The sequence below is a fragment of the Ricinus communis genome, chromosome 3 (genome assembly GCF_019578655.1).
Source record: "Ricinus communis isolate WT05 ecotype wild-type chromosome 3, ASM1957865v1, whole genome shotgun sequence".
In the NCBI taxonomy this organism is placed as follows: Eukaryota; Viridiplantae; Streptophyta; class Magnoliopsida; order Malpighiales; family Euphorbiaceae; genus Ricinus; species Ricinus communis.
This window is the reverse complement of record NC_063258.1, coordinates 28,381,930-28,395,009: the sequence shown is the minus strand read 5'-3', so window position 1 is coordinate 28,395,009 and position 13,080 is coordinate 28,381,930.

Below are 13,080 nucleotides of genomic sequence, written 5' to 3'. Positions count from 1 at the left end.
AATTCTAGCTGGAGTTTTGCATCTCAATTGTTACCAAACAAGCTACATATATATCTAAGAGTAAAAGTTGTGTTGTCATTTCAGCTGAGTCAACTTTATCTTATATGGTTGCAAAAAGGAAAATATTTTGTATAGCTGAAGAATTCTCAAGATTTAGCATTTCATCTACAAACTTATATATATATATATATATATATATATATATATATAATATTATAGAAATGTTTTATTGGGATACTTTATGAAATTTTAATAGAAAAAGAATTGAAATTTCTTGACACATGAGATATAATGATCATATGATGCAAGTAAAAGGCCTTTCTTGGTCTCAACTTAAGCTCTAAAGAAAAATACATGCGTAAATATTTACAGGAAAAGAAAACGAGAAAAAGAAGAAGAAGAAAACAAAAAATAGTGAAAATAGTAAATATAAAATTACAAGTTGGTGTGGGAGATATTAGAAGAAATAAAATGCAGAGATATGTAAATAAGGAGGAAGATATGAATAATGAAATTTATACGATCAGGAGACAGGCTACGTAGGCTGCTTACTATTCACTCCTGTGCATGTTGGAGGTAGAGACATGGATAGAGACACAGTTATAAAAATTATCAAGTAATTTGTCAGTAATATAAGGTATGTCCAAGCACAGGTTGTTTTCAAACTGGTGCTTGCAAATCTAAAGGCCCTTGGCCTTTCGACTACATGACACTCATCTCCTCCATGCCAAAAGGTCCCATCTTTTCTCTCTACATCTCTTCTCTAGATAACTTATGGCTATGGCTATGGCCATGATGATGATGGCTGAAAGTGTTTTTTCTTTTTTTCTTTTTTCTTTTTTCATGGGCAAAGCTGCTAAGACTTGGGTCAAGATAAAATGAGATATGGAACTCGCATTTCATTTCATCAACCCTTAATGTTCTTCTTATTCACATTTAATTTCACATTTCTGAAGAAAAATCAAAGATATACCTCAAATTATTTGAAGAATTAACCCTAAAAGTCAAGGACTTACCTTTTTCATTCAAAATAATACAATTCATTTAGTAATAGGTTTTACTAAAATCATGTATCTAAACCGAGAGTATATTTCTTATAGAAGGGATTCTGAATTTATCTGGAATTATAAAATCTGAGAAGGGTTTTATTTATATATATATCATATGTTGCGTAAAATCTCTGCAGTCGTTTTCTTGTTCTGATTTGGGTAATTAAAAATGGGTGTTGGTGGATTGGATCCAAAAACCTCACATACAAGTGAAAAAGAGATGTGAACAGTACAATAATTGTAGGACTGGACCACTTACAATTACTATTCACTCAATTAAATTGTATATATCCAAACACAATGCATATTATTATGGATTCTTTCATAAATACCTAAAAAAGGCTCCAAAATATTATTTTTATTATTAAAATTTTTTTCTTTTAAAAATACTATAAATTGAAAAATTATTTCAAAAATAAGGTGGTATATGGTAGGTATACTTTTTTTACAAAATGGTACATATGTTATTAGTAATTTGGTATATATTTTCAAAAAATTTATAATATTTAATTTCGGTGTGTGTTTAATATATACTGACATACGTTTAATATCTATTCAATAATATTAATTTGATTGCAGGTCAAATTATTAGAGAACCGAATATATACATAACTAGTATCTAAAACTATTTTTTAATAATATAATTTATTTTATATATAAGTTGCATTTGTTTAAAAAGAATTTAATAATCATTATAAAAATAACTTTTTATAAATGTACAATAAAAAGTATATATTAGGTATATATTGGATATATATTAGTTAAAATTTTAATTTATTTAATTTAAATATTTTAATTTTAAAAATTATTTTTCTTAATAGCAATAATATCAGTTTTAATTGATTGATTTAGTTAAGGTTTATATAATAACTCTCGTGATTATTAGAAATTAAGAAAATAGTCTTATGATAATTATTTTATTATTCTATATTTCTATAAAATTATTAAATATTATATACACTTATAACATAATATAATAAAGAAGGTAGAAGAAAATGAGATCCATTCGAGAAAAAAAATAAAAATATAGAAAATTAAAAAAGTAAACTCTAAAGATTGGTATGTATTATATTTATTTTAGTATTTGTTGCATATGTTTGTAGTATATTTTAAATACTTGTACCTTTTGAAAAGAGACCAAAAATAGCAGTAAATGGTATCTGCAACTATTTTAATTTATATAGATTGCATATTTATAAAAATAAAAAGATAAACTCTTAGAAAATACTATATATTACATTTATTTCATTATATGTTGGATATAAAGTGTATGTCTTAGCTATATATTAGGTATATGTTAGCTAACTTTTAATCAAACTTTCAATTTGTTTAACATGTTTTTATTTTGAAATTTAATTTTTTTTCCAATGGTAAAGATATAATATCAGTGTTTCTTCAAAATAATAAAATACATTCAATTTATTTTAATACATGTTTCTTATATATAATACACTCACTATGTTTATATATTTAGAAAAATACAAGAAAAAGTTCTAGTAAATAGTATGCCTTTTATAAATTTTAGTATATGTTTCATAAATTTTTGATATACATATAATATATACATAATATCTAAAATTGTTATTTGGTTTTTGCTTGTACTTTGGTATTATATGTACCTGTAAGTTTGTCACTATTTAAAAATTTTAGCCAGTTTCTTAGAACAAGCATATTATTAAATATCATTAGTATAAAATATAATTCTATTTAATCCAATTTATTAGCCTATTCAAATAGTCAAATTGAATAATTAGCTATGAAGTCTTGAATTAATGCTCCATCTCATCTCGTTTCTTTGCTAGTTGTAAAATAATTCATTTACTCTTCCTTTGATCGTTTTATAATTTTATTTTCATTCTTATTCTTTACTATATATTTTGAACATAGAAATGAAAAGAAAACAATAATGTTTGTATTATTACTAATAAACGTTTCTAGTATATCAAAATAAAAAGGTTAAAATAAAGTTTTTATCTTCTTAAAATTGTATAAAAATAGTATTTGTATACATATTTTGGTATTGTATATATATATATATATATATATATATATATATATATATATAGTATATGTGTAGTGTCTTGAATACAATATCAAACCTAGTAGTATCACATCCATTAAAACTATCATCAATAGCCAAAAAAAAACTTATTCAGAAAATTCATCAAACAGCTTAAGTGCATGTTCAGATGTTAGTTGCAACCATATAGTTCTCTACATTCTTCAACACTAGAAGGTAAATCACACACTTCTTATCAAATTACGAAAATCTAACATCCTAAAAACGAAATCAATAACAAATCAAAAGAATTCAACATATTTTTTTCTACCATTAATCAACAAATCAAAAACTCACAATTTATTCCAAGTTAGTCCATACATACAATAACGACCAATAATAAATGATATTTTAATGGCAATGAGCATATTTTTTTATCGATCTCCACTCTACTATATTTTTAGAAGAAGAAAATCAATACCTTGCTTATTTTTTAAATTCTTTGTTACTGATTTTTTACTCATTTTCTTAGAAATAATATTACCCGAATTTTTTTTCTTATTAATAGAATTCACCAAATTCCTTAAAAATAGTGTGGAGAAAGCATTAAAAATAATATAACTAGAGTCAAAATAATTAAAAATAAAATTCAAAATAGTAAAAATAAAAGAAAAAAAGTATAGTAAAAATAATATTTAAAAAAAAACTAGTATTTTATATAATTTTCTCCACTATTATTGCCTTGGATTGAGACGGGCTTCTACCATATCCTAACTGACTGACTGAAAAGCCCTAAAGCCCAATTGCATTTACAAGAGGAAATGCCCTCCTTTTAGGAGCTCAATTTTAAACAAAAACAATCCAATGCAGAGTGCTCCTGGGCTCCATAAAAAGAACACACAGCCTCATCTCATAGAATTTAGTTAAGGTATTTAATATTTTCTTTTTTATTATGGAGATTTCAAATCCATTCAAGCTCTATAAAAATTCAGTGGTCACTTAATTACATTTTCTAGATAATAAAGTGAATACTCAGAATCAAAAATACAAATACTATTGAAATTAATAGAATCAAAAAGCTCAAATAAATAAATAATTATAGTAAAGCAGAATTATTTATATTGTAGATGACATGGCACACCATACTTATTGCTGCACATATTATCTAAAATTTGGTAAGGAGACGTGTGAAGTCATGTAGAGTTTTCTTTTGACTTCCATAATTTTGTTTGGAGTTAGGTAATTAGGTTTAATTATTTGTGTAATTGTAGAATAATATATTGTTTATTTTAAAAAAAGAATGAAAATTTCCTTTACGATTGGAAAAAAATAATAATAATTAAGAAAAGCATGATTCATGATTGCATAAACCTCATAACTAAAGCAGAAAAACAATTTAAGGGTGGACCCTCTTAAGTGTTTGTTTTCAAGAATCATGTAAATCTGCCAAATAAACATACAAATTAATAATTTTAAAGATATGGAGCTCTACTATCTAACTAATAATTTACGACAATAATTCAAAGAAACAGGTTTCTTAAACATATATAAATTCAATGGAAAAAAGAAGGAATCTTCTAACATAAGCATTAAGCAAATAAAATTTGATAGCAACAATTAATTAATGGGTCCAAAGAGGCAGCTAGTAAGATGGCCTAACAAACAAGGGAGTAAACTGTTGTAATAGATTAGGAGTTATATTAATTGTATGTGTCAAACTCATCCCAGAACACAGAATATAACATTAGATAAGGAAGCTCAACTTCATGACTTGGGGAATTGATAAAGATTCTGTCATTTTCTTTCTTATCCTTGAACAAATTGTTAATGATCAATCTCCAATTTTGCATCAAAGCAAACCCATGTTCATCTTTAATTCTTCATACTTCATTCTCATCTAATTACTAGTCGATTGCTGGCAGTGGCACCACCTGTCCTTTTTAAGACAACGACAGGCTGTGTTTGCTTTTATCTCAATCAACCCCTTCTGAAATCAGGCTTCGGAGTTCAATTAGAAGGCCATAAATTCTTTGTTTTATAGTTTACTCTCTGCTAACCAATCTTACCACTATTTCAAATAGTAAAAGCTATCCTGTTGAGCAAAAAAGTTTATATTAATTTTTTTTTTTTGTGCGAGATGAATTATTATTTTTACAGTGAGCGTAAAAGAATGATGATATTATATATATAGTCGAGACCTTCTTAAATTTTTATAAATAAAAAATAAAATTATAAAAATTAATTAATAAATAATCCGACTGATATTTTTATTTATAAATTTTTTAAATAAGTTGAAATAAAGAATATGACATGAGATTGTTTATGCCAGTATCATATATATTTGCCTGTCAGGTGTGGAATTAAACACAAACTTGTAAATTAACAAATAAATGGTGTATATAGAGGAATTTATAAAACCACCGTCACTTTCCATTGTTGTTGTTAACAGAGATATTATTATAAAAGGTTAGCACTTTATTGAAGTTCACTCGAATCTCAAGAAGGCTAAAATTGATTGCTAATACTAATTATAGATCCATTATTGCATTGAATGTATATGATTAATATTTATTAATCGCATCTTTTCTTAATAGGTAAACTATCCTTATTTCAAGCCTCTAGTGGCTACTGTAGCAAATTGAACAAGGGAATCAAGAAAAATGGTGTGAAAAAACATTAGTGATGCAATTAGTAGGGTCAGTGAAACCAAAGGGCTTAAGTAGCAAGAACCAAACCAGATTGAATTACGGGTTGAGTTTGGTTTCTATTGAAAAGTTTCTCACCCCTCCTGCTCGCAGTTACTACCAACCAGAGTCTACTTTTAAACTCTTACGCAACAAGATCTAACAAATGGAGACAAATGGTGGGTGCGGTCACAGCAGGAAGGTGAACCCATCATCACAAGTAGTTGGGGCACAATCCAGTAAAGCCTGCAACAGCTTTACACAAAGAGGGGAGGAGAGTATGGTCCCAACCCAACCCAACACAACCAACCAAGCCTTGTACTCAGTTTAATGGGAAAGTGTATTCAGCCAACTTCCCTAACAAGGAAAACAATAATGCAGTTATAGTTGAGAAGTAGCAGGTGGAAAAATTGCAAGCCAAAATTTGTCAAAGATGAAAGCCACCCGTTCCCAGTTACTTGTTTTGAACTTCTTCGTTATGGGAGAAAAGAAAGGGCTGGTGGCAGTTGAACAAATCGAAAAAAGAAATTAAGAAAAAAAAAAAGAATCAAGTTCAATTGTTTCAATATCAAGCAAAGATTATTGGAGCTTCATTTAGCAAACTTAAGATAAATAAGAAAACTCATTCTCATTCTCATAATCATAATCATAATCATAATCATATATGTCAAGTCAAATGATCATCTCATAATCTATAATCACTGGCTAAGGTACTTCCAAGTTCAACTGTGACTGGCCCCATGTATAAATTGCCTCTGTAGAAAACCTTTTTGAAATTTTAAAAATTTTAATCAGTTAGTTTCGGACTCTTATAAATTTGAAGGTATATAAAAAAAGGGAAGTCACCACTGAGATATGGACTTATAATGCAAATATATATATATACTTTTTTGTATTTTTTTCTTTATTAAGTTTCTGAAAAAGCATTATTAGATATAAGATATTGATTTGAAATCGGTGATAATTTATCTATTTTTCTTTTAAAAGAAAAAAAAACTATATTTTAAAATTATAAATGTATTAATACGTCTAAAATATTTTAAGTTGAATAATATAAATATAAAATTTAATAAATATATATATATATTATTAATAATTCGATCGGCTAAGACGAGCTACTAATCGGGTTAGACTCTGTGACTAGAGTTTTCTTAAGATATATTTTTTTATACTTGATAAACTCCGATTATAAAATTAGTAATTTATATGAGGGTAGCTGAAGTGTTTAAGTGTATAAAATTACTTGTACCAGGGTAACTAAAGTGTTTAAGTGTGTAAAATTATTTATAACTGGTGTGTGACGTTCTCCGTCCTTATTTAGACGTTGAAGGTTTTCTAGTCTATTTAGGAGAGAACTTCATATTTGTAGGTCATTATAATTATATTATGATTTATATTTTTATTCATTTTCAGAGTTCTAAATCGGGTTAGACTCTGTGACTAGAGTTTTCTTAAGATGTATTTTTTTAGAGTCACAGTTATAGTGGAATCAAATATTTGATCAACTTGCTTGCTTAGAATGAAACAAGCTGGGTAATGATATTTTATTATTAATTATTATATAATTAATTTAATTTATAAAAAAATAAAATTGTAGATTAATTGTTTTATAGATGAGATGTGAAACCACCAAATACCATTGGTGTAGACATGACAGCTTGATGTTAAGAGAAGGAGAAGTTCATAAAAACGAGGCCCACACGCCCGCCCTTCCTAAAGGAACCCTACTCGGACTCGGACCCTCAACAAAATTTAGGATATAGATTAAATTAGGTCAAGAAAATATCAGGAATTCAGTGAGAATATAGCGTGGCGTACTCATCCAAAACCTTAACAAAGAAAGTTGCATGCTTGCTCTCTTGTTTTGAATTTTTAATCTTTTCTTTTGCTTTTTTTTCTTATAAATTTTCAGATTAATCTTTGTTTGACCTCTTTTTTATTAGCTCTGTTCACATTTGAGATGCGTTATCAATCATGTGTCACGGGTATAAGCAATTTCGAAATGAGTTGGTATCATCATTTACAGTTCCCAACATCAAGAACTGAAAGCAACAATTAACAAATGTAAAAAGCATCATATACACTGCCTTTAACAAAACCCTTTCAAGCTTCCACGGATCTTCTGGCATGGCCAGCTTTGGAATAGACACATGCTTAATCAACTTCACGTCCTCTTCAAATATTATTTCTAGAAAAAATATAATTTTCATATCATAACAGATATATTTTTATTATGTTAAAAAAGTAATAATTTTCAAATATTAATTATTTTTTATTTAGTGGTAAACTTAGTTCATGAATCCTATCCTTTAAACTTTCAAAACAGAATGGGGAAAAGGAAAACTTTAGTTATTATAGGTCCCACTACGTAAACTTGAAGATGCCATAGCACAGAAGAACTGGCCATAGTTTAATGAACTGATGACAGGAAATTGAGAATGTCCCCTTAATGACTTAAGAGAACAGGCCAGCGCAATCCAATCTGACCTCGTTTGGATTCAAGGACCCACTTTACCCAAATATAGCATACGTGTACGGCTTAACATTCATTTCGAATGAACTTGAAGTGGATAAGGTATTTGTTTTATGTGATCATCACAGCACCTGATTTGGCTAATCTAATTTCAGTGGACCAGATTGATTTGGGGCTTTCACCGAGCTGCTGCCCTATGAAACTGTGATAGAGAGACGAGATTAACTCCAGGCCAGCTCAAGATAACAAGACTTTTTAAAAAATATATTGGTGCAATATCCAATAATATTCCATATTTTTACTAATTGAATTAGACTACAAGTTCATTTAACAATTCTTGCAATAGTTTAAATACATATTTTTATTATATGTAAAATTATGATTAAATTTAGTGAAATTATAATATTTGAAAAAAATAAAAACTTATCTTTCCTAAAATATTTATTAGATTACTAGATTTTTTAGTAGAGAAATTAAACATTTTATTTTGACCCTTTAAAAGATCTTAAAGCTTCATCCCTGTAAATAAGCGAGTGATATAAGATTGATTCTTTTATTATAAATGTTATGATTCAATTCAAAGTTAAACTCCATTAAAAGAAGAAAGAAGAAAGAAAGTGCAGATGTTGGTTCTCTATGTCACTGTCATATGCAGTTAGACTGCATGGAAAGATTGCTTAGAACAGCCTATGTACCACTTTCTTAATTCCATTTGCCTAATTATTATTCTTAATTAGTTGGGTTGCTGATGAGCATTAGGTAGCTTAAACATATGTTTAAAAGATGTGTAACAAAACGTTAAACACACGAATCAGTTTTCCATTCCCTTTCAAGAGTATTTACAAATTTAATATTTATTTTCTTTTTTCCTCTACTTTTGTACGACTTTTGACTTTAAGCACACCCATATGAATAATTTATTATTTATTGTACTCGTGCACTTAATTATTTCATCCGTTCTACATATACGTCCGTTTAGTAGTTTTTTTTTAATCTTCATGTATATAAATATTATATTAATGAGACTTCAATAACAGTTACTATTTTAATATTATAATTTAAATTATAATAAAATATTTATTTTTTTGAGAGGTGTTTTATTTTTATTTTTAATATTTTTTTAAATTTATTGAAAGTTGATTCGGTCTATTATTGTCGTGTAATCATATACAATGACTTATCATAGAAATAATAAATTATTACTATAGTATAAAATAAGAAATTTGAAATCAAAACTTCTTAATTAAAAAGTTTTTTTGGAGAGTCTTTCTATCGGAAGCTAAATAAAGCAATTTTGTGTGGAAATTGTTAATATTCCATGTAACTGGGGTAAGCAAGAGTTTTTTTGGAGAATCGCTCTTTGAGACTTTGGATTAGCAAAGTATCCATGCTTTAAAGCTTCTTCTTCCAATTATTTATTGAGTGATTCCATTGGCTTTATGAGCTTTTAAACTATTAAATAATAAAATGCCATTGTTAGGTCCATGAGCATCTCTTTGTTTTTTTAATTATTAGTATTTATTTTTCTAATGTCTTTATCTTTATGGCTTTGCCCAATAATGATGGTTTCATAAAACACAAAAAGACATGAGCATAACATAAATGTCCCACAACACATATCACTAAATCAATAAAACTCTAAACATTCTTAATTAATAAAAAAATTATATTTTTTACTTTTTTTTTCTTTAAATACAATTCAAATGGTTTAGACCATAATTTAGAGAAAGTCTTTATATATTTCCAATTTTAGTGTCCATAAATTAATATAATACACAAAATTGACAAATGAAACCAAATTATATAGTTATTACCCACAAAATATTTCATTTATATGCCACCAATAAAAAATTGTAAGAAGAAAAAGAAAGAAAAGGAAACATTTTTCCTTATTCAACTTGTCAGTCATAAACAAATTAGAGAGTGAAATTAATTAAGCAGTCGAAATCATTTCCCTATAATGGTGAGGATATAATAATTTGGTAGAATAGACCAAATGCTAACACACTCATTAACTAACTTATTCATTAAGGTAGGCACCGGGTCACATTTTTTTTTGATAGGCTTAAAGTTCTTTCTATAACCACTACAAAAGACATTATTTTCTTCTTTCTTTATTATTATTATTATTATTATTATTATTATTATTTATTTATTTTAATTATATTATCAGCAAACATCAATTGCACTCTTCTTGTGTAAATTTTAATCAGGGCTTGTACAAATCAGTCTATTATTTCTATTTTTTTTCCCTTTCCATATGGCTTGTTTTTCAAGTTTTTGTTGCTACAGCTGTTCTTGACATTGTTTTGTATTAATTTTGAGAAGGCATTAATTATTATGTTTGGGAACTTATTCTAAGTGATGCTTCAATCTGTGGCAACTAATAATGCCCACTTCCTTGTTTGCAATTTTACAATTTCATTAATCGTATTTGATGAAATATCATGGTCTAATAACTGCTCTAATAGGTGCTTTTATTTATATAAATTTGAAGTGTCTCGAATTTAAATATTTTCATCTAATATTTATTATATAATGAATTAAAAAAAATTAAATATTTATTATAATTTGTAACATGGTACTTTTATATATATATATATATATATATATATATATATATTTATTATATGACCAATAATAAAATTTCTTTATATTATATTATGACAGTTGAATTATATAGTCAATTTCCAAAAATTTATCTAATTATAAAATATATTGCCAATCTTAATAATTACATATTATAAAAATCTGCCAGAGAAATTTAATAATTGGAAAAAGGACATGAAGATTAAATAAGGCTTAAAATCAGAAGTACTTAAATAAAGAGGAAGTGTGAGCATTAGAAGAAGGAAGGAGCATGGAAAGCTGTGTCTGAATGTTGCTTGTGATGAGGGAGGGATTAAGAGAATGCTTAAACTGCAATTTTTTGTTTTAAAAAAGAGTAAACCCGAAGGAACCAGTAGCCAGTGCTAATATATGGATGCGACCACTTGATTTCTTTTAAATTTCAGCTCTATTTATTTAATTAAGGATTAATGCCAATACTATACAAGACTAATTTATTGACAAAAAAAAAAAAAAAAAGGAATTATATGAATACAAGAAGTCAATGGGGGCAAGTAGGAAGCAGATTCAGTAAATTCTCAAGTAGATGAAATATACACATAAGCAATTTATTATAATAATAATAATAATTGATGATCAAGTTCTTGTATGGCTTAATTTCAAAACGCTCCCTAAGGTTGGACCTCAAATTAGCAATTTATAAGATACTATGGTCTCTGGAGTTTTAAAATTAGCCAATTTACTCCTTATAAACATAGCTTCTAAAAGTGCAATATTTTTAGGGAGTAAGAGATTCCTATGATATAATTATTTAGGGACTAAAAAAGAAATTAAATTAAACCGTAAACTTTCTATTTTTACGGTTTCAATATTTGAGACTAAAATGTATGGTCATTAGCAAATTTCAAAAACTATGTTAGTCTCAAAGTGCTAAGGGCTCGAGTTTTCTTAGTTCAAACTTCAAAGTTTCTTTTTAAATTAATCCAATTTATATCTATAATCAAATCCCTCAATACGAGAATTCTAATAAATTTTAATTTATTGTTTGTGTTAAGAATAAAAGAAAAAAGGACTCCTCCCGAGCAACAAGCTTTAGAAAAAGCAAATTTCCCCTCTTTTAAGTGGATGTATCATTCTTAAAACTGAAATAATTAAATTAAATAATTCAATTTTCCTCCCCAAAATTATGACCCTAATACATTGATGCACCCTTGATAAGTACTAATTTGCCTAAAAGAAAAAATTTTACCATCATATTTGACTTTGTGATAATCTAGAAAAACCCAATAATAAAAATAAGCTTAAAAGAAGCCCCTATTTGTCATAAAGTTAGTAGCTAAGACCGCCACGTCATGAGATTGGACCATTAAGTCAATGAATAGAAAATGTGTCCATTTACTTATTTCACTAAGCAATTTGTATTTTTCCTCAAGTCGCATATATTATTAATTATTATTTCAATTGACAAAATTTCCACCAAATGCATTGCCATCACTTTTTGAATGGCCGGTTACTTTTGCGTTCCACCAATCTACAGTTCCATTCTTTTAACAAATAAAGGTATTTCTATATATTTAAATTATTTTATTTAATTAGATACCTTTTCAAACTAACAATAATTTGTAATTTAATCAAACAATTTAAATTAATTTAGTTTATAAACAAAATTTTTTAATTGTATTAATTTCTTCACTCTTTTTTTTTTTTGGGTCCTTTTTGATTGTATCCCAACATGATTATATGGTTTTCTGTATCCATATGATCATATGATCTCATTCCTATCATCAAACTATTGAAATTCACTAATGATTTGATGAAAGATAAGTTTGAATATAATAATAAGACTCAATTCCTAATCTCTCTTATTCTACTGTTTTTCTTTTCTTTTTAATTCCAGCAAGAAAAGATAAGTAAATAGGAAACAGAAAATGCAAAATTTTAGTCCCACTTTTAATTTTTATTGTTAAGCTATTAAAATTAATTATTGATTATTTTGTTTCTTAAAATAGAATAACAAATTTTCGTAACTCAGAAAAACCATGGAAAATTGTCTTTTTAGTTATTTTAATTTTTTTTTAAAATAAATACAGTTTTCTAATTTCGAAAAATAAAAACCAGAAATAGAAACACAAAAATTGACAGCAAATTGTAAAGTGTAATTCATAATCTTGAGCTAGAAAAGGAGAGAAAAAGAAATAATTAAGAACCCAAGTTCCGTATCAGAAAAAGAAAGAGACCTCCCAAAAGGCAGAATGAACAGACCCCACCGCAGACACAGAGGTAGAGCTAAGAGCTAAGAGCTAAGAG